At 37.1% G+C, this 27870-nt stretch overlaps 1 protein-coding gene across 7 annotated transcripts in view; it reads left to right on the forward strand.

The window, feature by feature from the left end:
- CNOT4 (CCR4-NOT transcription complex subunit 4) overlaps positions 1-27870 on the forward strand; it is a 140920-nt gene continuing 113050 nt past the window's right edge. For 5 of the 7 annotated variants that reach the window (XM_024737934.1, XM_024737930.1, XM_024737932.1 and 2 more), the window contains exon 1: positions 7-174. The gene's annotated coding sequence lies outside the window, so the exon portion shown is untranslated. Of the gene's footprint in view, positions 982-27870 lie in introns of all 7 variants that reach the window. The other 2 variants (XM_024737933.1, XM_024737931.1) reach the window with 2 other exon arrangements.

The raw sequence follows: 27870 nt of genomic DNA on the forward strand, positions 1-27870 counted from the left end.
CTGTGGAACCCACCGAAAGCTGAGAGTCTCTCTCTCAGCCGTAAAGGTCGGACTCGCTGAAGCAATCAGGCCCGTTTCTGAAGAGTTTTTTCCCCGACACTCGTTCAGTGGTCTCTTGTGAGGACGCGGCAACGCGTGGAATCGGATAAGGGAAAAGCGAGGCAAGGCAGGCGGGTGAGTCTGTGTGGGGCTGGGCTTAGGGGAAACCCGGGGCTCACCGGCTACGAGAGAGCGGAGGCTTCGCTGGGACTGTGCAGGCCGCACCCCCCTTTCTCCCCACCCCCCGCCTCATCTTCAGCCTCCTTCTCGGTCTTCCTCCTCCTCCTCCTCTTCCTCCCTCTCCCCTCTACGCCACAGCAGTTACCGCCGGGAAAAGGGAGCGGGGCAGAAGGCTGCGCGGCGACGAGCCTCGACTGCTTCAAAAATCTCTTCAATTGGGCAGCCGAGGCGGCTGCTCGTCTTCAGTGCTCTCCCCTACGTTTTTGTAGGGGCAGGAATCTTAGGTCTCAGGACTCCCTGTTTTCCCAACCCCCTTGCCCCTCTCTGATGTCCTTCTCCAGTGGCTCCCGTCTCCCAAGACCGAAGCCATCACTTCCACTGTGACCCGTGGTGCTCATTAATCCCACTGCTCGTTGCCCACTCGGTCCTGCCGCTTGTTTTTTGCTCCGCTGCTACCACTGTGGAGTTAGCTTTTGCTCCCCCCTGGTGCTTGCCATTAGTCCCCAGCCTATCTGCTACCCTAGAGCTTCTTCCGATTTGCAGTCTTTCCTTTAACCACATCTGTCATTTTAAAGCTGCCCCTTAAGTATCTAGATTATGCTGCTGCTCGTTCTGACCCACCTGTTTCACAGCGTTCTTGGGTATTGTCCGTTCCTTCCCTCTTTCCTATACAGATTCTTTCAGCATACACTTCCAGAAAAAAAGGGATGCCCCGTGTTGGCCCCTGAAAAGTCAAGGAAGTTGGGAAGTGAATGAAGTGAGGTAGGATACTGTTAAACATTTTGAGTGAAGCTCGTTTATTCAGGCTACTCCGGAGAGGAGCGTCTTCGTTTTGCTTTCAATGATCTATTTGTGGATTATTCGCTCTGTTGGGACGTGTTTTTTTTTTTTTTTTTTTTTTTTTTTTTTTCCATTTTGGACCGGTTTCTCCATGCTACCAAGCATTCTTCTGAATTGAGTCTCCCCAGGATACTTAATGTGGGCTCTGATTATACCAACAAATATTAGCCTGGGCATTTAAAAATAAGATAAATCTGGCACACAACCAAATTCATCTGTGAGCTCCACAAGCAAATATAAGTGGTGTTCTGATTATATGCAGGTTATATGTGGGTTACAGATTCCTTCCAAATTGAGAATTGATTATTGACTCAGTTTTATTGATGTTCAGCTTAATTGATGACATTTTATTTATAGTTTGAGTGGAAATTTCCTCTCCAGCTAATATCTGACTGACTTGATATTTTTGGATTTGGGAAGTTCTTTCTTTTAACATATCTAGAATGGTAGGTATCTGAATAAATTGTATTCTCTTGAAAACCATTAGGTCTATAAGCAAAGGAAAAATCGATTTTTTTTTTCAAAACTAAATCTCATTTTTTCCATAGAAAAGAAGGGGGCTGGGAAAGAAATGACAAAGCTGTGCACATAAATGCATTTGGTAACACTCAGTGTCATTATTATTTACATTAAAAAGCAGAAAACTAGAAGCCAGTGGTGGCTTATGATGTCTGTTTTGTGAAGAAGGAGCTTTTGCTATAATCAGACTACTGTGAAGTAAAGAATTACCAGAAAAACGAACAGGATTACATAGATCAGATACATACATCTCAAATTTAAACGTAAATAAGACATTGTGTTCTTAAGATGTATGTAAAAATATTAAGTCATAGTAGCAATCTCATGCAGCAGTATACCTCTTATTTGCAAAAGTAATAATACCTCAAGTGTGAATATAAATACATATAGTTGTCCATTAAATCACTTTTGGATATTACTGCATAATTGTGATTTTTTTTTTCATAATTGTGATTTTTTTACAGATTTTATCTGTAATACTTGATGGAATCTTACATTTGACATTATATTCACTTGATTGTGATAAATGGTCTGTTTCATCAAATGTAAACCGAGGTTAGGAAAGCTGTTTATAAAACTTCATTTTTCCTTTCAGCCACTTAAGCCACAATTTGGGGAAACTAAATAAATCCCGACTTTTCTGAGAATTGGAAGCAATTTATATAGCAAACCTTGTCCTAAGTTATGACCTGAGATTTTTTTTTAAAAAGTATTACTTACTTTTAGTTTATCAGTAGGAATATATTTAATACAATTGATCTTCAACTCTAAGCAAAAAATATATTTCATTTTTCTTTGTAATACACTGGTGGAGAAGCTTTCCACTTTGAACAAGCCTAACACACGGGTTTAGAAACCCTTGGCAGTCATACTTGGCTGAATTGTAAGCAGTGTGTTCTAGGAGAGGACTGTTTGTCTGGCAGAAGAGGGTAAATGATTTTAATACATCTTTTCTTTTGTAAAGATATTTTGCTTCAATAAAAGCATTCTCAAGTAATTTTCTCCACTCTATAGTTTTTTTCCTGCCATCATCAAATTCTTAGTTTCAGCACTGTGAAGTCAAAATGAATTTACTTTGGGATCTTTAACACATGTGAAGAAGATATCTAAAGTTCTTTGATATTTTGATAGGAAATACAGAGCTGAGAGTTCAAAGTATTTTTGTATGGTTTAACTTTTTTTTATTTTTATATATTTATTTATCCTTGGCTGTGTTGGGTCTTCGTTGCTGCACGCGGGCTTTCTCTAGTTGCCGTGAGTGGGGGCTACTCTTAGTTGCGGTACGCGGGCTTCTCATCGCAATGGCTTCTCTTGTTGCCGAGCACGGGGTCTAGGCGTACGGGCTTCAGTAGTTGTGGCTCGCGGGCCCTAGAGCGCAGGCTCAGTAGTTGCAGCGCACGGGCTTTGTTGCTCCGCGGCATGTGGGATCTTCCCGGACCAGGGCTCGAAACATATCCCCTGCATTGGCAGGCGGATTCTTAATCAGTGCGCCACCAGGGAAGCCCGTGTGATTTAACTTCTTAAATGTAACATTTTGAGTATTGTAGCTTCATAATTTCGTGGGGTTCTTTTTTTTGGATAGTTTGGAATACTTTCTGCCGGTTTCAGTAGTTGAATTCTTCAATTGAATAGATTATTTCTACAGAAGCGTTTTTGAACATGAGTTACTTGAGGTTGACTTGTTATGAAATTTGTTTTCATAAAGTTCCATAGACAAATCTTTAATTTTATTAGGATGAGACAGTTATAATCAAATGGCAAAATACAGAAAAATTGTTTTGTAATGCCCTTCAACTTCAGTCTGATTGGAGCACTAGTGATAACTTGCAGTTTATTACTTTGTAAAAGAAAGAGGGCATTGCTTAAGGATGAACTCCTTGCATTAGGGGAGTTTTATTTTTAAAATGATGTTATATGTATCAATATAATGAAAACATATCTTCTCAGTTTAAGCAGTATGATTTTAGAAATCTTCCCTTTCTCTCCTTCGCTACTCCTGCTTTAAGGTTAAGCTACACTCTTCATTAGAAAAAAGTTTCTTTTTTTTTGGTGCCTGCAGATAGCACTTGATTGAATCTATTTCAACTCAATGTTATTATTATTTTTTAAAATTTTTTTAAAAGTTATTTATTTATTTGTTTATTTATTTATTTAGGCTGCATTGGGTCTCCGTTGCTGCATGCAGGCTTTCTCTAGTTGAGGCAAGCGGGGGCTACTCTTCATTGCGGAGCGCGGGCCTCTCGTTGCCGTGGCTTCTCTTGTCGTGAAGCACGAGCTCCAGGCACGTGGGCTTCAGTAGTTGTGGCTCGCAGGCTCTAGAGCGCAGGCTCAGTAGCTGTGGTGTACAGGCTTAGCTGTTCCCCAGCATATGGGATCTTGCCGGACCAGGGCTCGAACCCGTGTACCCTGCATTGGCAGGCAGATTCTTAACCACTGTGCCACTAGGGAAGCCCAATGTTATTATTTTTATAGACCATTCAAATGAAATAGAAAGTTTTAGTTTATGAAAACTTAAACCTCTGCTGAAAATTCAGTTAGCTTTCTGTCATTAAGTATAGTACTGTCTTGACTTTTTGTGAAGGAAGTTACATTCATCTCAGTTAGTTCTAAAGAAAAACAGTAGGGAAATAGGTTATAGAGATTTTTAGTGCTCTAGAAATAGTGTAACTAGAATGTACTACATACTTTTCTCAAAGGATTTCTTAATCTAAGTGGAACTTGTAAATGGTTTTCATCCCACTGGAATAGCATGTATTGGATAAAACTTTGTTAACACATTTTGAGATTTAAAATATTTTGTGTTACCTCAGAGATATTAGGAAAAATCTGCAAATGCCCATTCTTATATAAAATGTGGCAATACCACTGATATTTTAAAGAGAGTAATATTTTTTTCTCAAAAGTTGAGAGTACACAAATTATAAAGATGGCATAATTTACTCACTTACTTAGTGATGCAATGAAAGAAGATAGTGGGACTGTTAATCCTATATTTAGTGGTTTTCTGAAAAACCTTTTTTCAGAATTGTTTTTAATCTGATATTTATGTGGCCTTCTTTATTAGAAAAGATTGTGTAGTAAATGTCAACTTTTTCACGTGTAGTAATATTAATCCAATGGGTTTTGTCACATTTCTTTTTTGTAGCATGATTCTTTTATTTTTTAATCAGAAAGTAGTTTATAGAAGAGAAAATTTCAACATTATTTTGGCCCCTTAGATTAGCCTTACCGTAACTGTTTTTCTTTTACTAGAAGAGAGAAATTACATGCTACTAAAAAGAAGATGATTACTTTCACTTGCTAGGAAAATGAAACTTTAAAGATAGGGCAAGTACAAGGCAATTTGAGTATGAGTTTATTTTTCTCCTAAGGAGTTTATTTGTGAGGATGGTTTCATTCTTTCTAAACTCTGTTTATACAAGAGAGTTGTCCTGTTTTAAACTTTAATTGCATTGGGTGACGGGCAGATGATGTATTGCTATTGGGATAAAGCTTGCTATTTGTATACATCGGATATCTGTTCACAATCAAATATGTTATTTAGTTATGGTATCTAAAACCTCCCCTCTTGAGTATTTAGAGAAAATATGGAGAAGGGGAAATCAGAATAATCAGATTGGTTTGTATATATGCCTAAAAGCAGTTTTGGGGAAAAAAAAGTCAAGGCAAAGAAGCAGTGTAATTAGAAGACTAAAATGCCAGCATTTAAAGATAGATGTTTGTATCACTGCTTTTGGAAGGAATTAGTGAACGATGATGTAGGGAAATAATGGTTGAATTTTGAAGAGTAGTTATAGACTGAAATATCAAAGGGGTGGAGCTATATGTTCTCATTAAGCCAAATATCTGGAATTTCTTAAGCATATTTTTCAGTTCTCAGAATAAAGAGGAAGTGCTAATTTTCCTGATTATTTAAGAACCTACTAAATCAATCCCTGTTAAGGGCAGTTGGTGTCTTCAGATAGTGAATTTCTTGAAATAACATTGGCTGATTCGGGTTATTGAACATTGATTTTAGCAACTTTTTTTGTTTTTATTTTCTGCCTTTCATATTATGCTTTTTCTTTTTTTTTTTTAACAGTGTTTTGTGATTTTCAGCTATTGTTTGGGTGGACCCTTTTGTGAATGCTGTAATTGAATGAAAACTTGAAATATAAGCAGTATTGCTTTTTCTTTTTAGCATCTTTATTGGAGTATAATTGCTTTACAATGGTGTGTTAGTTTCTGCTTTATAACAAAGTGAATCAGTTATACATATACATATGTTCCCGTATCTCTTCCCTCTTGAATCCCATTTGTTTATTTTTATTTCCATTTCTCTAGGAGGTGGGTCAAAAAGGATCTTGCTGTGATATATGTCATAGAGTGTTCTGCCTATGTTTTCCTCTAAGAGTTTGATAGTGTCTGGCCTTACATTTAGCTCTTTAATCCATTTTGAGTTTATTTTTGTCTATGGTGTTAGGGAGTGTTCTAATTTCAGCAGTATTGCTTTTGGTAGTAAGATTAATTTTTCTTTTGATGGAGATCCCCTCCATTTCGATTAGATTTTTTCCTTTAATTTTAAAATTAATTCTTAGTTGAGAATTAGCTCTTACAAGTTCCCTGTCAAATTAGATCTTTCCAGAATTCTTTTTCATACTTTAAATGGGGACTTAGGTATTTGTTGGGTAAAGAAAAGTATTATGATATGCCTTGGTTTTGTCATTTAAAATGAAGTAAAGACATTATTAGTGTTAAAAAATTGACTTATTAACAAGAAAAATTTTAAACAAAAGTAGACACAAATCTCTATGTGTGTGTCACTTCAAAGATCATCAACTCATAGTCAATCTGGGTTTACCTATGCCCCCACTTAGTTTACCTATGCCCCCACTTAGTTTACTCTTTGACCTGGATTATTTTGAAGCAAATTCTCGTCATCACAATTATTTCATTTGTACTAGAACTCTTTTTGACATATAATATCCTTGATTTTTTTAAAAAATCAGGATTATTCAATCAATTTTTCAAATAGTCTTTAAGTACTTATTATAGACCTACTTCTTGGGAGATGGCCCAGCCTCTTCTAAGAGTTTATTATCTTGTTGGGTATACTTTCATAATAATATAACTAGCACTATCCAAAGCATTATACAACTAACGCTTTGATACATGGGTCTGAGTCCATTATGTTAGTATAGGGTTATCTAGGAGTAGGGCTTCCTTGAGAAAGTGGGACTTGTATAAAGAATATGTACTGTCTGCATAGGCAGATCATCTTCAGAAGGAGAACATTCCATACGTTCCATGTGGGGCTTGGAAGCAGGAGCAAACACTTGGTGGGAACCAGCATGATGTGAGAGAGGTGTAAGGAGTCTGATCTCAGTAGAATAAGGTGTTAATTTCTGAGAATGGTGTCAGAGAAATTAGTATGCTAGAGTAGGGCTAGATTATGAGGTGTATTCAGTGTCAGGTTGAATCTGATCAGCTACGGTAAGGAGCCAGTAGTTGGTTGGGGGCAGGAGATGACATGATGAAAGTACTCTTTAGAAAAAGATTCCTTCTTCAGTAGTGTGCAGCATATTTTGGGGTTGACAGTTGAATGTGAAAAATTAATGAGTAGGCCATGAGTAGAGATGTTGGTGTGGATATTCTACACGATTTGGCACCTAATTGATTCCATCTTCTCTTCAGTCCTTATATCCAGAAACGACAACAAGGTTTTGGAGAATAGAGGACTGAAGAAATGTCTATTTGTCTTTGATAGTAAACTGCAATTTGTTATCCAAGCCCAGCTTTTGAAAAGGAAGTGATGCATGATTACTCAAATAACAATCTCAAGAAAATTCAGCAGAAAATAGCTAGTAGTGTTTTCAAATAATTTTAGATATGTATTCACTGGGAGTTTGGAAAATAAAGAAAATCTTTATTACATGATAATGAGATGGAACATATTTCATTTGTAAAAGGGAAATTGATGCCTCATCTGCTTCTTATGTGTGTAAGAGTTCAGAAGAAGTATTAGGAAATGTATATTTGAACAGCTTGTAACCAGTATATATTACTGGATAGCTTTAAAGTTTAATAATGACCTGATTAATGCAGAAGGAATGGCATAAAATTCTGATGAATAGGGCACTAATATTGTCAGCCCCAACCTCCTTTAAGGATGGATAAGGATAGGTCAGCAGGCCAAAGAGGAATGTAGGGACATTATTAAGTGAGAGTTTATTCTTTGATTTATTTTGATATACTTTGTTTTGCAAAGGTATTATTAAAAACAGATCTGGTTACACAAAAGCCATATTTATTTTATTTGAAAATGTTTTTTTAAGTTCTCAGACCCTTGAAGTTATTCTTTTCTTTGTTTTGGTTTGTTCACTCTTCATTAAACCAACTTCCTTCATCTATTGTGTATTTCTGGATAGCATGCTTGCTTTGTTTTGTGAAGGATAATTTCATTTGTTATCTTAAAGCAGCAGGGGAAAAGTAGATTTCTTGTTTCTGGCTTTGTAAATAGTAGATGAATAATACTGTATTGCCATTGTTCTCTTCCTGCTTCCCTCATTCCCTTTCTACAATATTTAGCATGTGGATCTCAAGAATTCTTATAGTTGAGTCTGAAAACATATCAAGCTTAGGTGCTTACAGCTTCAAAATTTAATTTACCTTAATTTACCAATCATTTTCTTTCCTATTATTATAAAAGGTATAACCTACAATAATGCCATGGACCTTTCGGGTACTTGGGAAATATTAATAAGGATAAAGATAATGATGCAATATAGTGCATTGTTGGGAAATATGTGTTTTTCATGGATGTTCCCTCCATCCTAAACCTCCTTAATCCTGGTGATGTGACAGAACTATTTTTCACATTTTTTTCCTTCTTTATCTAGCGGGTTATGCGTACTATCTAATATGGTCACTGGAATAGAAAGCTATTGCCTTCTGCTTGGGTATGTTTTAACAGAGCCTTTAATATTTTAATTGTGGATTTAAGATTGAATTGCTGTCGCCTTTGTGCAGGAGAATCTTGCGGAGGATTATGCTTCTTTCTCATTACCACCCAGTGTATGTGGGAAGGAAGTAAATATCAAATATGCAGTATAGGAGAACCTTAGTATTTGAGAATATTTTCAGTGGTAGCTGCCAATCCATTCTTTTCCCCAAGAACTTTTAATTTAATGCCTTGAGTGTGGAGCCGCTTGAAAGTGTCACAGTGGCTGGTGGAGGGGAGAGGAGAAAATGGTTCCATGCTCCAAAAATCTCTCCCAGATTTTAACAACTTGAATTAATCTCAAATTATTAGTATTTTGCATAGTTTTATTCATGAAATTCTTGGGAGGGAGCCCTTTTGTGTGAGTGGCTTTGGGGTGTCTTGGGTAGCTGGGAGGGCAGGTGCATTTCAAACCTAGGAAAAGGGAGGAGAGGCAGAAAATACAGTGAAACACTTCAAATTCTAGTAATGACCACGGTGCATTTTTGCCTAAGGCATTGATGGCACTGGCTCCTTTGCTGCCTTTGGCTACATACTTTAGGTTTTCTTTTCTAAGTTAGGCTTCTAGTTGGGAAGGCTACAGACTTTAGCCTTTTCTAAGTCAGACTAGCATCCTTGTCCAGGCTTGTGCATTTTAACCTCTCTAGCTCAAAACCTGACCATTTTTGTGTCTTTTATCTGCCAGAAGGAAGGGGGAAATGGGAAAGAGAAGAAAATGATATGTGTGATACTCCTCATTTTGCTCATGTATTGGCATAAGGTTATTCTAAGATTGTTTTATAGAAGAACCTCTTCCTTTCATTTTTAATTTTATGTAATCAGTTATAAAGTAGTTTCATGAATTTACTAAATTAATACTTAGAAATCTTTTAAAATGTCCTTTAGCAATAGAGTTGGTGATAGGTTGAAGAGTACTGATGTTAGATGCTTCGTGGTACTTTCTTGGAATTTCTTGCTTCTACTAAAATCTTTTCTGTTGTCCTGGACCTAGTCCTAGATGTGAACTTTGCTTCTAAAAAGTAAAGCTAGTAGTCTTTTTTAAGGTCGTTACCATCCCTGCACTGTATTCAAATCTGTTTGATCCTAATGAAAACAAGTATGACAGTAAGATACTTTAATATAGCTGTGCTAACAAAAGAACATTTGTTAGTCATGTGTCGCCCTCTATTTTTTTGTCATGCCTAGCAAGTTTTCAGCAGCTTTGGAGAACTCTGAATAATATATGATGTGTTTGTGTTTACAGATTGTGCTTTTTATTATATACTACTAAATTCTGTAATTTTTAAAACTTGACATTATATTAAAGGAAATATTGCTCTTGGAGTAACGGGCTAACTTAAATGATTTTTTTTATAGTTGAACATAGTTTTCATTGGTCTATAGATTTGCTTGCCAGCCCTTTCAATTCCCCCTATTTTTATTTATGGCTTCTGCTGGGAGCATGCAGTTTAGTATGGAACCAGACTGCCTGAGCCTGAATCTTACTCCTACCACTTCTTGTCAGACCTAGGGCAAGTTACCTTATGCTGTCTGGACCTCAGCTTCCTCATTTGTAGAATGCAGCTATTAAGATTGTTGTGTGGAATAAATGAGTTAATGTATATAAAGTGCATGGAATAGCGTTTGGCATATAGTAAGCCCTGGATACGTGTTTGCTGTTTTTATGTTTGAAAGAATTTTTTAAAAATCTGTTTTTGAAGACTTATCTTTTATTCAGTATACTTTTTAATGTCTGGGTAGTAGACATATGTTTTTAGTAGTTACTTGACCAGCTGGAAACACAGGTAATGTGTTTTAGGGGGTAATCAAAGGACTGACCTACCTGGAATTCTTTTGAATCAAAGAGTAATGGAAAATGAACCTGGACAGGTATGATAGAAAATAATTATGGAGTATTTTGAACTAAGGCAGAGAAATTTAGATGTGGTTGATAAGAGGGGAATCATTGCAATCACTGCAGGTTTGTTTGTTTTAAGTCAGGGGTGTGATGTGTTTAAAATAGTATTTAGGGGAAGATGGTTTTGAGTGTCCTTGGTAACATAGAATTATTTGATTTTACGTGGATAAGAGGATTTTTTTTTTTGGTCTATTCTGTTCACTGATATATCCAAAGTGACCCAAATAGTGCCTGGTAGATAGTAGGTGCTCAATAAATACTTATTGGATGAATAAACCTTAAGGGGGACTGAGTTAACAGAGACAAGCACAAAGGAAAGTAAGCTTTTGGATACCTACCTTTAAAGGGGTAGAAGTGAAAAAGTTTGTTCTTTTAAAATATTTGTTTATTTATTTGGCTGCGTCGGGTCTTTGTTGCAGCACGCGGGATCTTCATTGCGGCACGCAGGCTTCTCTCTAGTTGTGGCGCACAGGCTCCAGAGTGTTCAGACTTAGTTGCTCCACGGCATGTGGGATCTTAGTTTCCTTACCAGGGATCAAACCCATGTCCCCTGCATTAGAAGGTGGATTCTTAACCACTGAACCACCAGGGAAGTCCCTGAAAAAGGTATTATTAAAGGAACAATTAGAGAGGTAAAAGGAAGATGGAAAAGTTTGTCTCAGAAAACAAAGGAAGAGATTTTCTGGGAGAGAGAAGTCACGGGGATAGGAAGATCTAGGATGATACCACTTCAACTTCAAGAAGAAAAAAGGAATTTACATAGTTCAATGCAACATTCAAGCAAAATGAGAATAGAGAAAGCCCTTTGGCTTGTGTGTGACAATCACTAATCACATGAGAGCGATTTCAGTAGACTGAGAATGTAAATCAGATTGGCGGGAAGTTAAGAAGGATGTTAAGTAGAGACTGTAGCTAAAGACTATTCAGTAGTAGGTAATGACTATAAAAATGGCAAGAAGACAAATTATAATAGCAGCTTTCACAGTTATTGAATGTGTAATATGAGAGATTCTATTTATTAGAAATGAGAAAACTTGAGGCAGTCTTTGTGCTGAATGTTCTTAAGTTTCACAGTACAGAAGACTTATTACACATGCTGCTTCAGGGCTCTGCTACTTGCTAACTCTGTAATCTTGAAGAAAGTTGCTTAATCTTTTGTGCCTCAGTTTTCTTCCTTGTGAATGATGGAGATCTATTTCATAGATCTGTTATGTTCATAGATCTATGTTATTTCATAGATCTGTTAGATTACTTAATCTTTTTAAAACTCTTAAAACAATGCTTGGTATATAGTAAATATTTGATAAATATTAGCTGTTATTATCATCCACTGCTGAAGTAACGTAGAGAGTAGGATTGGACAATAGAAGAGAAGAAATAGAAAAAAAAATAATAAAATTATTGCCAAGTAGTGGTAAGAACTAAATGGAAAAGCCTTAGAATCTTTGCTCTGACTGTCCCTCTGCCTGGAGAACACTTATCTAATTACTACATAGCTGTCTCAACTCCCTCAGAACTTTGTTCACATGATGTCCTTTTCACTAAGGCTTGCCCTATTTATTTACAGTTAGCATCCAGGCCCCTCTCCCCTAATATTAATATTTGCATTTTAAAGCTTTTTTTTCTATAATACTTATCTCCAAACATATCATATAATCCACTTAACTCATTATATATGCTGTTAGTTGTTGATCTCCATCTACTAGGATGGGGATGTTTGTTCTTTGATGTAGCCCAGGTTCTTGGAATAGTACTTGGTACATAGTAGGTGCTCAGTATATGCTCATTGAATGAGTAACTTATTTTACCATTGAAGTGGGGTGGATGGGGCAATCAGTTTAAGTGGTGGTGGGGATACATTTTTGGAGGAGAGCCAATTTTCTGAGATTGATGGACACTACATAGAAGTTGATCTCAGAGGCTTTGTCTTCTCCAATGGGTTTTCTGAGTCCATTTTGGTACTGGTTTTCCTGGAAATCACTTGGGATACTCATATAGCTGAGGAAAAAAAATGTAAGATGTATCTCTTTTTTTTCCCTATAATAATTGTATTTTATATTTGATTAACTAATAAAAGCTTATATTTGTGTGCTTATTAGAATCTACGAACTGTTCTAACTTCTTTATATTATTAATTTTTAAAAACTCTACAGCCTTACAAGTACATTACAGTTTCCTTGTAAGCTGTCATTAGGGGTGAAGGAAAAGCCCTTTGCACTGAGACAAAGGGCAGTGCTTCCCCAGATTTTTGTGTTCCACTGACAGGGAGCTTCTGATACCTCCCTCTAGCAGTCACAGCCTAGACACTACTGCTTGCTTAAAGTCCATCAGGACTAATCTCATTATATCTTTTATCCCTTTTTATGTCAGTTACTACCATCCTCCCAGGTGACAGTTCATGTCTCACACTTGAATCCTCACAATTTTCTGAATATTTCTTATCTTTTCACTCCTCTCCATCATCAGCAAAATTTCTTGTATCCTTGTTTTTTTTTCCTGAACACTTCCTCTACTTTCTACTTTTCTGAAGACACTGCCTTGTACGTGTTGGCTATAATGTTTTTCATTTTTTTCTTATATACTATCATCAGGGGTCAGTGAGGAGTCCTTGCACTGAGATTTAAGACTGCATTTCCCATTCTGACCTCTTCCATGGAATAGGAGTCAAAAAGTGAGCCTGGTTATATTGTTCAAAAACCCTTATGTTTGCTGGCATTTCTTGCATTCTGAGTTACTCATCTCTTCTTCACTTCTAGATCTTAACTTACTGTCATTCTTGCTAGTAACACTATCCCTTTTTTTTTTTTTATGGTAAGCAGGCCTCGCACTGCTGTGGCCTCCCGTTGCGGAGCACAGGCTCCGGACGCGCAGGCTCAGCGGCCATGGCTCACGGGCCCAGCCGCTCTGCGGCATGCGGGATCCTCCCGGACCGGGGCACGAACCCGTGTCCCCTGCATCGGCAGGCGGACTCTCAACCACTGCGCCACCAGGGAAGCCCAACGCTATCCCTTTTTAAATTCTTGGTAATTTCAACATATACCATCTGTGTTGCTTCTATTACTGTGACCTCTTAAGTTCTAAAATTCTTTAATGATCTTGCTCTCCGCCCTATGTCAGTCACCACTCCATGGTCATATCTTTCTTTTTTTGGCCACACCTCATGGCATGTGGGATCCCAGTTGCCCAACCAGGGATCGAACACATGACCCCTGCAATGGTAGCACAGAGTGCTAACCACTGGCCCTCCAGGGAAGTCCCCATGGTCATATCTTACACCTTGTTATTACCAATAACATGAACCCCCACCCCACCATGACTTGCAGTTCATGCAGCCCCTCTCTGACCACCATCCGTCTTTTCAGCTCCTTCCACGTACTTCCCAACTCAACAAGCTTACTATCATTAGGACCTCCAGTCCAGTTTCTATTCCCTTTGCACTGTCCTTTGCCACCCTTGATTTCCTTTCTTCCCTTCTTACCTAGTGTGTTACATTCATTACCTAGGTATCAATCATTATATTCATTTGCTTTCATTGGCCTCACCTCTCTTGCTCCTTTCTTGCTTCTTCATACTTTCTTGGCGAAACCTTAACCCTAGTTAAATCAGATTCTCTGAGTTCTTCATGTCTGCACCTGTGCAGCCGACAGGGACTAAAGACTGAAAGTTACTGAAAAGCCCTTAATATTGTCTGGAAATTGTAGTCTATTTCCTTAGTCCATTTGGTTTCCCCTCTCCTAGATGACCTAGTTTATACCTTTGCCTTTCTCCTCAAACTTCCAACTGTCCTCATACTCACTCTCAGTTTTTGGACCTGCTTTCTACTTCATTGAGAAAATAGAAGCAGTCAGAAGAATATTTATAGACTCCACCACCTATGTACCTACTGATATGACATTGCCTGCCTTCTATTACTATGGATGAATTGTCTTTGGTTCTGTCTAATCCCAGTTCCTCTGACTAATGCATTAGATCCCATCCCCTTTCATTTACTTTAGACAGTACTCCAGCAATTCTCCTCCCTCTCTGTACATCCTCAGTTCTTCCTTCTCTTCTGGATCATTCCCATCAGTGTACAGGCATACTGTTTTTCTCATCATAAAAATATCTTCTCTTGATCACTATTCCTTGCTCTTTTTTATTTCCATTGCTATAGAACCTCTTAAAGCATTGTCTAAGTGCACTTGTTCTAATTGTTTTCTCATGTTCTTTCTTAAGCCTATTCCAATCAGGCTTTTGCCCCTACCACTATACTAACATTTTTTTGTTCAGGTCTCCCAACAATGACATTATTAAATCTAGTAGTCAGTTCTTTGTCTTATGCAATCAGTCTACATTTGACAAAGTTACTTTCTTCTTCCTCTTTGATACACTTGTTTCACATGCCTTTTAGGATACCACATTCTTTTGGTTTTCTTCAAAACTCATTGGCTGCTCCTTCTTAGTCTTTCTTGTAGATCCCAGGCCGGGCTTACTCCTTGATTATCTTTATCTGCTCTCACTCCCTTGGTGATCTCTGCTAGTTTCATGGCTTTGAATTCTAAATATTGATGAGACTCAAATTTATTTCTCTAGTCCAGACCACTCTCCTGAACTCCAGATTTGTATGCCCAGTTGCCTACTCACTATCTCCGTTTGAATAATTATTAAACATCTCAAACTCAACATGTGCAAAATGGAATTCTTGCTCTTCCCCCCACCAAGTCTGCCCTTTCATACCTGCATCACCCACAAAGCCTTCCTCATCTTAGTTGTTGGCAGCTTCAAGTTGCTCAGGATAGAAACCTTGGTAAAATCATTCTTGATTCTCTTGTTCTCACATCCCACATTCATTTCATCAGGAAGTTGTTGGCTCTACCTTTAAAACATACCCGGAATTCAACCAGTTTTTCCCATCACCATAGCTGTCATCATCTCTTGCTGGGTAATTGCAACAACCTTTTAACCAACTTCCCTGCTTTTACCCTTTTCTTTATAGTCTGTTAACTAACAGCTGTCAGAATGATCCTTTGAAAACATAAATGAGATGGCAAGATTTGCTCTGAGTTTAAGAAATTTCATGAATTGATAAGATTAGAGATTATTCTAGTCTATCTTATCTTACTAAATCTTGAAGGCACATTTAATGTAGTCTTTGATTATGCCAATTTTTATGGCATAAAATTGGATGGGGAAGTTGTCATTGCTGGATCATGGCCTGCTGCTTTTCTCCTCACTAACCCTCCTCTCCTCTACCCTATACACAGAAAGACTTGACACCTATCTCCCAGAGGAAATTGGAAAGAGAAGCTATGAGTTGGTTGCTATTGCAGAAAGTTGCTTTGAGTAGAAGACTGGACCACCCTTTTAAAATAGAGATCTGTGGGGACTTCCCTGGTGGTCCAGTGGTTAATTCTCCATGCTCCCATTGCAGGGGGCACGGGTTTGATCCCTGGTTGGGGAACTAAGATCCCAGATGCCACGTAGCGTGGCCAAAAAAAAAAATAGAGATCTGTTGTTATTTCACTGCTACCTCTAACCTCCTTTAGCAATACTTGCTTTCTCCCCAACCCCTGCCAAATTAAGTGTCCACCCTCTACTCCTGCCCTTTCTGTTTTTCCCTACTTCCAGATGGATATATTGTATTTCTTAAGACTTTTGGCTCTATTTGAATTAGTATTTTATACTCTAAACTCTTTTCAGATATCTTGATAACCCATTCTTAAGTCTCTGATGTGAGTTGGTTTTACTTTTATTCATAAAGGTTCCAGCAGAATGATGCTGAACATGACAGTAAAAGGGAAATTGGTACAAATAGGTGAAGAAGACATCATGTGTAAAATTGTGGGGAAAATGAAAGATATGTTTTTTGGGTACTCTGAATGCACTTGTCATAATGCTAATGATTTCTAGAGGAGTTACACTGTAATGCAACATATAAAGAAGCTTGGAGATTAGTTGAAAAAAGAACTTCACAGTTCATTTCCTTTATGTCTTTACTTCTGTTCTCTGAAGGCAAATGTTCTTTAATTAGTTTTCTTTTGATTTCCTTTCAGAGTGTTCTCTTATACTGGGATCAGCAATGATATTACAAGTTGTGATATTGTGTATACATTACTACTGATATCAGATCTTTTCTTATTATGGTGCATAGTACCATAGATTGGTACCAAGAGATTGGTCTGAAGGTAGATAAATGCCTGTTTTCTCAAGCTGTTTCATAGACTTGTGTTGTTCAGTATGGTATTTACAAGCTACATGTTGGCTGTTGAGCACTTGAGATATAGCTAGTCTGAATTAAGATGTGTACTCAGTGTAAAATAATGATTACATGTTGAGTTCATAATATTTTGGATATATTGGGTTAAATAAAATTAATTATTGGTTCTTTTTTCTTAATGTGGCTGGTAGAAAATTTAAAATTCTGTGTATGGTTTACATTATATTTCTCTTTGACAATGCTGTCTTATACTTACCTTTCTTTTTGTCCTAACACTTTGAGTATTTTAACTCAGTTAATAATCTGTTATGTATTCACTAAAAATGATTTTGGTATTATGTATTATAAAGGATTTTTTCCTGAAGTTTAATACTTTTATGTTGCTATCCTTCTTAGTATTCACTTTCTTAAGCTCTGAGTTGTCTTTTTTTTTTTTCAACCTTTTGACTTTTGTCATACCCTTCTCATGGTACTACATAGGCATAAGTGATTCTTTCTGTATATTGCCTGGGAAATTTTTGGAGGAATTTAAAAGTTGATCTTTTATTTACTTCTTAAAATAATATTAGGACTACTAATAGTGTATTTTACAAATCATTCTGTTACTAATGTAAAATTTTAAAATTTAAAGTAAAGGCAGTTTGTATCTGGTAAAAAAGAAAATGGATTGAAAATTTCACATGTGAGGAAAGACTGATTGAACATACAAATAAATTTGTATGATTGAGCAAACAAATAAACAAGCAAAAAATACCTGCACTGACTTAGTCTGTTGTTACAGGTTTTTTTTTGGCGGTACGCGGGCCTCTCACTGCTGTGGCCCCTCCCGTCGCGGAGCACAGGCTCTGGATGCGCAGGCTCAGTGGCCATGGCTCACGGGCCCAGCCGCTCCGCGGCATGTGGGATCTTCCCAGACCGGGGCACGAACCCGTGTCCGCTGCGCCGGCAGGCGGACTCTCAACCGCAGCCCCACCAGGGAAGCCCATGTTACAGGTTTTATACACTTTCATAAACTTGGACCTTAGCATCATTACTATTGTTTTTCCCTCCGTGTTATAGTCCTTTAAGGATTTAAGCTTATGATTTTATTACTCTTACCTTTTTTGATCTGTTGAAAAAAAGATTCATACTGGGTTCAGTGAATCCTTTATTTAGGGTTAAGCCTTGAACTGTGTTTAAACCCAAGTGGTGTATAGCTCAGATCTGGGTAGTTTTTAAGTGAAAAACTGATTTGGGTAGCTGTGGATTATTTAAAGGGGGATTTTGATTTCTGAGCTCCAAAATATATTTCAAAGTAATCCATGATATGTTGTTACCATAAAGGTATTAATAAAAATGGGTTTGTTAGACATTTGAAAATAACTTATTTACTGGAGAGCTATTTTATTAGTTTCACCTACTCAGAGAGTCCACAGCACCTAGGTGTTGAAAATTATGTAAAAGCACATTCAGAAGAAAGTGTATAAGAAACAAGTTTGGGCCAAAGGCTTGAATTTTTTAAAAAATTTAATTTAATTTATGTATGCATCTATTTATTTTTTTGCGATACGTGGGCCTCTCACTGTTGTGGCCTCTCCCGTTGCGGAGCACAGGTTCCGGACGCGCAGGCTCAGTGGCCATGGCTCATGGGCCCAGCCGCTCTGCGGCATGTGGGATCCTCATGGACCGGGGCACGAACCCGTGTCCCCTGCATCGGCAGGCGGACTCTCAACCACCGCGCCACCAGGGAAGCCCCTAATTTTATTTTTTATACAGCAGGTTCTTTTTTTTAATAAATATATTTATTTTATTTATTTTATTTTTGACTGCATTGGGTCTTTGTTGCCGTTTGTGGGCTTTCTCAAGTTGTGGTGAGCGTGGGCTACTCTTCATTGCAGTGTGCAGGCTTCTCATCGTGGTGGCTTCTCTTGTTGCGGAGCACGGGCTCCAGGAGCGCTGGCTTCAGTAGTTGTGGCACGTGAGCTCAGTAGTTGCGGCACGTGAGCTCAGTAGTTGTGGCTCGCAGGCTCTAGAGCGCAGGCTCAGTAGTTGTGGCGCACAGGCTTAGTTGCTCTGCGGCATGTGGGATCTTTCTGCACCAGGGATAGAACCCGTGTCTGCTGCATTTGCAGATTCCTAACTACACTAATATGTATTTTATACATATTAGTGCATATATGTCAATCCCAATCTCCTAATTCATCCCACTACCACAAATCCCACCCCCCCTTTCCCCCTTGATGTCCATACGTTTGTTCTCTACATCTGTGTCTCTATTTCTGCCTTGCAAACTGGTTCATCTGTACCATTTTTCTAGATTCCACATATATGCGTTAATATATGATATTTGTTTTTCTCTTTCTGCCTTATTCACTCTGTATGACAGTCTCTAGGTCCTTTTTTTAATGACTGGAATTGATAAAAAGTAGGTTTGAAAATGACAATTAGGGGAGAAAAGATAAAAGATATCTAGGGAGAAAAGATAGAGAAATAGAGATAATAGGGATTGTGGGAAAGAAGAAGAAAAGTGAGCTCACTAAAGTTCACATTCTTAGATGCTCAGTGGAAGGATAATTTTGATAGACTCTTTGATAGAGTGAAACAAAGATTTTGCTACCTGTCAAGTTTCTGTATCTTAGAATACCCTATTAACCTGTTTGGTTCCTCCTAAGTTTTGAGGATAGGCCTGATTTCTGTTGGCTGTGCAGACTTAGATTTGGGTTGATCTATAAGAATAATTTGTGAATCCATCTGTGTTGTTTATATCAAATGTTTGTACTTTTTTATTGCTGAGTAGTATTTCATGGTGTGGATATATCACAGTTTATTCGGGTTTTCAGTGTTTTTGGCTTTTACTAATTGAGTTGTTATGAACGTTTGTGTACAGATTTTTGCGTTAATAGACGTTTCCATTTCTCTGGGATAAATGCCCAAGAGCACACTTATTGGATCATCAGGTAAGTGCATATTTAGTTTTAAAAGAAACTGTAAGACTATTTTCTAGAGTTGCTGTATGATTTTGCATTTCCACAAGCGTTGTATTAGTGATTCAGTTTCTCTGCGTTCTAATCAAAGTGGGTGTGTGTTAGTCCTGTTTTTTATTGTAGTCATTCAGATAGATGTGTAATGATATCTCATTGTAGTTTTAATTTGCATTTCCTTACGGTTAAAGATGTAGAACATCTTTTCATGTGCTTATTGGTCATTTGTAATCCTCTTTGGTGAAATGTCTGTTGACGTCTTTTGCCCATTTTCTAATTTGAGGGCTTTTTTGGCCTTGAGTTGTGAGAGTTCTTTATATATTCTAGATACAAGTACTTTGTCAAGTATGTGGTTTGCAAATATTTTTTCTCAGTCTATAGCTTGTCTTTTCATCTTCTTCATAGGGCTGTTCACAGAGCAAAAGTTTTAAATTTTGATGGGGGCCAGTATGTTAGTTCTTTGTTTTATGTATTGTGCTTTTTGTGTCAAGTCTAAGAACTCTTTACCTAGTCCTAAGTCTTGAAGATTTTCTCTTAAGTTTTTTCCTAAAAGTTTTAGAATTTTACATTTTATGTTTAAGTGTATGATCCATTTTGAGCTACTTTATGTATAAGATATGAGGTTTAGGTTGAGGATTTTTTTTTTTTCTTTTTAGTCCATTTGTTGGAAAGGCTGTCTTTCCTCTATTGAATTGCTTGCATACTGTTGTCAACAATTAGTTGGGCATATTTGTGTGGGCCTATTTCTGGGTTTTCTGTTCTGTTCCATCCATCCATATGTCTATCTCTCCATCAGTACCACACTGTTTTGTTTTGTTTTAATTTATTTTTTTATACAGCAGGTTCTTATTAGTTATTTATTTTATACATATTAGGGTTATATGTCAATCCCGATCTCCCAATTCATCCCACCACCGCCCCCCTACCCTGAGTACCACAGTGTTTTGATTACTGTAGCTATATAGTAAGCCTCAATATCAGGAAAAGCGATTCCTCCCACTTAATTCTTATTTTTCAAAATTGCTTTAGGTCTTGTAGGATCTCCTCTCCATACAGATTTTAGAGTAAGCTTATTTATACCTATAAAAAATCTTTCTGTGACTTTGCTAAGAATTACATCTATATCAATTATGGAGTATTGTTCTTTACTATGTTGTGTCTTCTAGTCAGTGAACATGCTAAGTCTCCAGTTCTTTAGGTCTTCTTTGATTTTGTTTATCAGCATTTTGTAATTTTCAGTATACAGACCTTGCACATTTTGTTAGATTTATAGCTAAGTATTTCATTTTCTTTGGAGTGATTTTAAATGGCATTGTATTTGTAATTTAGGTTTTCACATGTTTATTATTAGTATATAGAAATGTGGTTGATTTTTATGTATTAATCTTGTATCCTCTGACAGTGCAGAACTCACTTATTAGTTCTAGGGCATTTTTTGGATAGATTCCTTGGTATTTTCTAGGTGGAAAGTCATGTCATCTGCAAACAGGGACATATTTTTTTCTTCTGTTCCAATCTGTTTGCCTTTCATTTCCTTTTCTTAACCTTATTTGCTAGCTGGAAATTCCATTAACTATGTTGAAAGAGATTGGTGAGAACAGCCATTCTTGCCTTGAACTTGAGCTTATGGGGGAAATACATAGTTTTCACTGTTAAGTTGTGATATTAGCTACGGGGGAAGCATGGAAACTATTAAGTTGTGATGTTAGCTATGGGTTTTTTAATATATATTCTTTACCAAGTTGAGGAAGTTCTCTATTCCTAGTTTACTGAGAATTTTTGTTTTGAATTTGGTTAAATGCTTTTCTCTCAATTGATATGATCATATAATTTTTCTTCTTTAGCCCTTTTATCTCGTGGATTACAGCGATTGATTTTCAAATGTTGAACCAGCCTTGCACCTAGAATAAATCCCAGTAGTCTTTTTATATGTTTCTGGATTTTATTTGCTAACATAGTGTTTAGGATATTTGCATCTAAGTTCATGAGGAATAGTGGTCTGAAGTGTTTATATTTTTTGGTACCGTGTCTGGTTTTGATGCCAGAGTAATATTGGCCTCATAAAATGAGTTGGGAAGTGTTCCTTCACTTTTCTGGAAGATGGTATAAAAATAGAACTAATTCTTTAAATTTTTGGTAAGATTCTCCAGTGAAGCCATCTGGACCAGGGGATTTCTTTTTCCTGAGCTTCTGAGCTATGGATTCAATTTTTTTTTTTTAATGCTTAAAGGATTATTCAGATTATCTGTTTCATCTGTATTGAGTTTTGGTGATGTGTGGTTTTTTAAAAAATTGTTTATCTTTTTTCTTTCCGTTTTATTGAGATATAATTGACATATAGCGCTGTGTAAGGTTAAGGTGTACAGCATAATTTCACTTACATCAGAAATGATTATCACAATAAATTTAGTGAACATCCATCATCTCATGTAGGTACAAAATTAAAGAAATTAAAAAAATTTTTTCCCTGTGATGAGAACTCTTAGGATTTACTCTCTTAACAACTTTCATATATAACATACAGCAGTATTTTATTCATCATGTTGTACCTTACAACCCTAGTATTTATTTACCTTAAAACTGGAAATTTGTACCTTTTGACCACCTTCATCCAGTTTACCCTCCCCCCAACCTCCTGCCTCTAGTAACCACAGATCTCATCTCTTTTTTATGAGTTTGTTTGTTTTTGAAGTATAACTGACTTACAATACTACTTTAGTTCCTTTTATACAACGTAACGATTATATATTTCTATACACGTCAAAATAATCACCATGATGTCTAGTTATGATATGTCACCATACAAAGATATTTACATGGTTGTTTATTGTATTCCCCACATGATGTATGGTTTTTTAAGAATTTTTCTAAGTTGTTGAATTTATGAGTATGAAGTTGTTCTCAGTATTTCCTTATTGTCCTTTTAGTGGCTGAGAGATCTGTAGTGATCCCCTGTTTCCTTCTGATATGCTTCCAGTCTTTCCTCTTTTTGTTAGTCTTGCTAGAGGTTTATCAGTTTATCTTCTGTTTTCAATCTTACTGATCTCTGCTCTTTATTTTCTTCCTTCTGCTTGCTTTGAGTTTATTTTCCTCTTCTTTTTGTAGTTTATTGCAATAGGAACTAAGATTATCGACTTATGGCCTTTTTTCCCTAGTGTAAACATTTAGCGCTATAAATTTTCCTCTGGGCACTGCTTTAGCTGTGTTTCACACATTTTGATATGTTGTATTTTCATTTTCACTTAGCTCTATGTATTTTTTAAATTTTCTTTGAGTCTTCCTCTTTGGCTCATGGATTATTCAGTAGTATCTTTGTTAAATTTCCAAGTGTATGGAGATTTATTGAATTCCAGTTGGATTCCATTATGGTCAGAGAACATAATCTGTATGATATCAGTTCTTTGAAATTTGTTGAGGTTTTATGGCCCAGGATATTATTTATCTAGATGAATGTTCTATGCGTCCTTGAAAAGAATATATGTTCTCCTACTTTTTAAAAAAAATAATAAATTTATTTAATTATTTATTTTTTGGCTGTGTTGGGTCTTTGTTGTGGCGAGTACGGGCTACTCTTTGTTGTGGTGTGCAGGCATCTCATTGCAGTGGCTTCTCTTGTTGCGGAGCATGGGCTCTAGGTGCATGGGCTTCAGTAGTTGTGGAGCACGGGCTTCAGTAGTTGTGGCTCGTGGGATCTAGAGCTCAGGCTCAGTAGTTGTGGCGCACAGGCTTAGTTGCTCTGTGGCATGTGGGATCTTCCTGGACCAGGGATTGAACCTATGTCCCCTGCGTTGGCAGGTGTATTCTTAACCACTGCACCACCAGGAAAGTCCCCTCCTACTTATTTTTGACTCTACATAGTCTTACTGGAATACCACCTACCTCTCCCTATGCAACTCTCTTCTTACTCCCTGCCGCATCCATTCTGTTTGGTTCATGTTCCTTATTATTGGTTTGTATAGCATCATTAACATTTATTCTTATTTTCTCCCTTTATAATTTTTTATTTCTCATAAATTCTTTATTTTTATGTACCATGTCTCATTTGATGTTTTCTGTAGTTTTAAACAAAATGTAATATTCTTTGTTCTAAATAGTCACTAGTTTTTATGTTGGCAATGTAATTTGTGCTTATACTAGTGGCAAATTGACCTTGAAATGTTACTACTTCAAGGTGAAATATGGTGTGTGTTTTTATTTTTCTTTAAAAAGGCAACCACAAAGTATGATTCTGTGGATAAACTTAGACTGAATAGGAATTATGTGCTAGGCATATTGCTCTGCATTAAATGGGAGGAAAATTTGTGTTCTCAAGGCACTTCATGGGGCACAAGATGAACACTTATGCAATGTTTCTAATAGTATAAGACAGCAGACACCAGCTGCTTAATGGAGAAGTACTATAGAAATTCAGAAAAGGAGTAATTAAAGAATGTGGGCAGGATTAATTTGTGTGGTCTTGTGAAAAGAATAATACGATTGACCCTTGAACAATGTGATGGTTAGGGACACCGACCTCCATGCAGTCGAAAATCCACATATAAAGAAAATTAAAAAAAAAGAAAATCCGTGTATAATTTACAGTTGGCCCTCAATATATGCAGTTCTTCCATTTCTGAGATTTCTCTTTATCTGAGGTTTTGCGTTTGCGGGTTCAACCAACAGCAGATCATGTAGTACTGTAGCATTTACTGTTGAAAAAATTTGCATGTAAGTGGACCTGTGCAGTTCAAACCCATGTTGTTCAAGGGCCAACTGTATTTCAATGAGTGGTAGATGGAGTGGGAAAGGAAGTTGTAGTGAAACTGGGGAACATTATATAAGGGGACTGCTGAACAAAAATGAGTATGACCTGTGAGAGAGAGTGAGGGGGACGTTTTGTGAGGCAGTGGGTTATTCAGTAGTTGACCATTGAACAACTTGGGGGTTTGTGGTGCCTAACTTTACAGTTGGCCCTTCATATCCCCAGTTCCAAATCCGAGGATTCAACCAACTGCAGATTGTGTACTGTAGTATTTATTGGAAGAAAATCCATGTATAAGTGGATCCCCAGTTCAAACCCATGTTGATCAAGGGTCAGCTCTACTAACAAGTAGGGGGAGGGTTCCAAATACAAGAAAGAGCTTCAATTTGAGCAGGAGGCAATAGCAGATTTAAAGGTTCTCATTCTGAAGAGTGACTTGAAGAATGGAGTATAAAGCGTTGGCATAACTTGAGAGCTTGTTAGAAAAGCAAATTTTAATACCTTACCTCAGACCTACAGAATCAGAATCTACATTTTTTAAAAAAAATATTTATTTTGGCTGCACGGGGTCTTAGTTGCAGCATGCGGGATCCTTAGTTGCGGCATGCGGGATCTAGTTCTCTGAACAGGGATCAAACCCGGGCCCCCTGCATTGGGAGCACAGAGTCCCAACCACTAGACCACCAGGGAAGTCCCAGAATCTACATTTTTAATAAGATATTCAAGTGATTTGTATGCATGATCAAGTTTAATAAGCACTGGTCTGAAGGGAGGTTAATCAGACAGAACTGTGTGTGAATTGGATTCTAGAGGAGAGAGATTTCATGTAGATCCTATATTAGTTATCCAGTTGAAATGGCGACCAAAGGGCATATAAGAGAGTCTTATTAAAGGAATACAATCAGTAGGATTTAATGACCTTTTTAAAGGGTTTAGAGAATGGAGACTGCTAAATTGAAGATTATGATCAAGTTTTGGCACTGGGCAACTGAAAACTGGGTGGGCCATTGACAGGAAATAAAAAGCCTGGGTGGCATAAAAAACTGATTATTCTTTGGTCTCAGGCTACTAGAACTTTTTGTTAATGGAAAATCGGCATAATAAGTAACACTGGAGAAAATCTTGAAGAACGAATGGAAAAAACTTATAATTACAAAATCCTAAAATAAACAGCATTTTCATTATTTTTGCATGTTATCTTGATTTTTTATTAATATGTGAACTTGTTTTTGTATTGTTGTATACTTTATTTATTTATTTGTTTGTTTATTTATTTTAACTTTTGGCTGCGTTGGGTCTCTGTTGCTGCACGGGGCTTTCTCTAGTTGCGGTAAGCAGGGTCTACTCTTTGTTGCAGTGCGTGGGCTTCTCATTGCAGTGGCTTCTCTTGTTGCAGAGCACGGGCTCTAGGGCGCGTGGGCTTTAGTAGTTGTGGCGCATGGGCTTAGTTGCTCCGCAGCATGTGGGATCTTCCCGGACCAGGGCTCGAACCTGTGTCCGCTGCATTGGCAGGCAGATTCTTAACCACTGTGCCACCAGGGAAGTCCCTGTTGTATACTTTAAATGTTTATTATATAAATGTTTTATATTTCTTCATAATTTAATTAATTTAAAGTACTTTTCCCATTATAAAATACATACTCTCACCCAAATTTTTAAAAATGCAAATTAAAAATAGCAATGATTCCAGTATTTACATTTTAGATTGGTAAGGATTAAAATGTTTGGTCCTAATAGGCTTTAGTGAGAATATAAATTGGTGCAACTTTTATATATACATACACACACACATTTACTTATTTATTTATTTTTGGCTGCATTGGGTCTTCACTGATGCGGGCAATCTGTCTCTAGTTGCGGCAAGCTGGGGCTACTCTTCGAAGCGGTGCACAGGCTTCTCATTGCAGTGGCTTCTCTTGTTGCGGAGCACAGGCTCTAGGCATAGGGGCTTCCGTAGTTGTGGCACATGGGCTCAGTAGTTATGGCTCGCGGGCTCTAGAGCGCCGGCTCAGTACTTGTGGTGCACAGACTTAGTTGGTCCATGGCATGTGGGATCTTCCCGGACCAAGGCTCGAACCCATCCATGTCCCCTGCATAGGCAGGCAGATTCTTAACCACTGCGCCACCAGGGAAGTACTGGTGCAACTTTTTTTTTTGCGGTACGCGGGCCTCTCACTGTTGTGGCCTCTCCCGTTGTGGAGCACAGGCTCCAGACGCGCAGGCTCAGCAGCCATGGCTCACGGGCCTAGCTGCTGCATGGCATGTGGGATCTTCCCAGACTGGGGCACGAACCCATGTCCCCTGCATCGGCAGGTGGACTCTCAACCACTGCATCACCAGGGAAGCCCCGGTGCAACTTTTTAAAGGGCAATTTGCCAGTGTTCGTCAAAATTAAAAATTGCACATAGCATTCTTGATCTAGCAATTTCACGTCTAGGAATGTGTTCTGCAAATATACTGTCTCTAGTTCAGTTAATCTACAAGGCTGATTTGTCACATACACCAATTCTTTGTATCTATGTATTCAGGAAAATATTTTTCTAATGAATATAGACAAAATAGCATTTTTTATTTCATAGGAGAATTTTTCAGTTTACTCTGATTTCTTTCCAGTCCTTTGAAGAGTTATTTTATGTTTCTTTTCTAGCATTTTGATATTTTTAGGATTCTTTTGTCAGTTTCAAAAGGCATTTACCAGGCTTGGGTTTTATGTATTTGACTAAAATTTACAGTTATTTATATTGGATGGAATGATTTTAATAGCTTTCGAAGATTTTTGATGGGATTTGGTTTACAATTTTTCCCCAATCATTTTAAGGAATATTGGAAGCTAAGGGTCATAGGTTAGTTGATTTTTATGAATACATTTAATATTCAGAAAAACATTTCACAATCGGTAATTATTACTTCACTGTAAATCTTACATGTATTTTTCAGATATCTGAAAAATATCTAGAACAACCACATCAGTAAGAAATGCTAATATCTTGGTTATTAATCGCTATAAAAATTAAGAATGTCTTCATTGAGGCCTTGGGGAATAATAATAAAATTACCTAAAGACTGGAATAATGAAATATTTCATTCAAACAAGCGTGTGGAAGAACTTGAAAAAGTGGCCTAAATCTTGCCACAAAAGACAGATTAGTAAATTTAATGACTAGAAATACAAAACTAACAAATCTGTTTATGAATAAACATAAGATACTTATAGAAATATTTATAAATAAGTATGAGATATCTATATTTATTATATTAATAAATATACGTATTCTTACATATAGATAACTGTAAGTACAGATATATCTATTAAATTAAAAATAATTTATACATACAGGCTATACTATAAATACATATAACAATGTATTAGTCAACCAATATGGTATATATTAATATAAAATATAATCAGGATCATGTGTCTGATTTGTTCAGATCATTGAGATGAATATATAAATTTGGCAATTTCAGTGAATTTATTATTCAGCAGACTGAATTTTGGAGAATTGGTTGGTTTCTGAT

Source organism: Neophocaena asiaeorientalis, unplaced genomic scaffold (assembly GCF_003031525.2).
Source record: "Neophocaena asiaeorientalis asiaeorientalis breed wild unplaced genomic scaffold, Neophocaena_asiaeorientalis_V1.1 scaffold364, whole genome shotgun sequence".
Lineage (NCBI taxonomy): Eukaryota > Metazoa > Chordata > Mammalia > Artiodactyla > Phocoenidae > Neophocaena > Neophocaena asiaeorientalis.